The sequence below is a fragment of the Penaeus monodon genome, chromosome 19, assembly GCF_015228065.2.
Source record: "Penaeus monodon isolate SGIC_2016 chromosome 19, NSTDA_Pmon_1, whole genome shotgun sequence".
Lineage (NCBI taxonomy): Eukaryota > Metazoa > Arthropoda > Malacostraca > Decapoda > Penaeidae > Penaeus > Penaeus monodon.
Genome location: NC_051404.1, coordinates 37,208,577 through 37,208,791, shown reverse-complemented (window position 1 = coordinate 37,208,791; position 215 = coordinate 37,208,577).

Here is a 215-nt window from a genome sequence, read left to right as displayed (position 1 = left end):
TGTCTCCTTCCTTCCCTAACATCTCTCTGCTTTTGGGTGACGATATAAAGGAAGCGAAATTGCAAAGACAAGTATATTCACCCATTGTCGAGGCTCCGGACAATGGCAGATTTTTACGGCGCCTCTGCAAAAATTATGAATGTGGCAGGACGAGAGATATCGCGTTTCATCTGTAAATGGCGATGTTTTATGTGTATTGTTTTGGTTGACTGTAT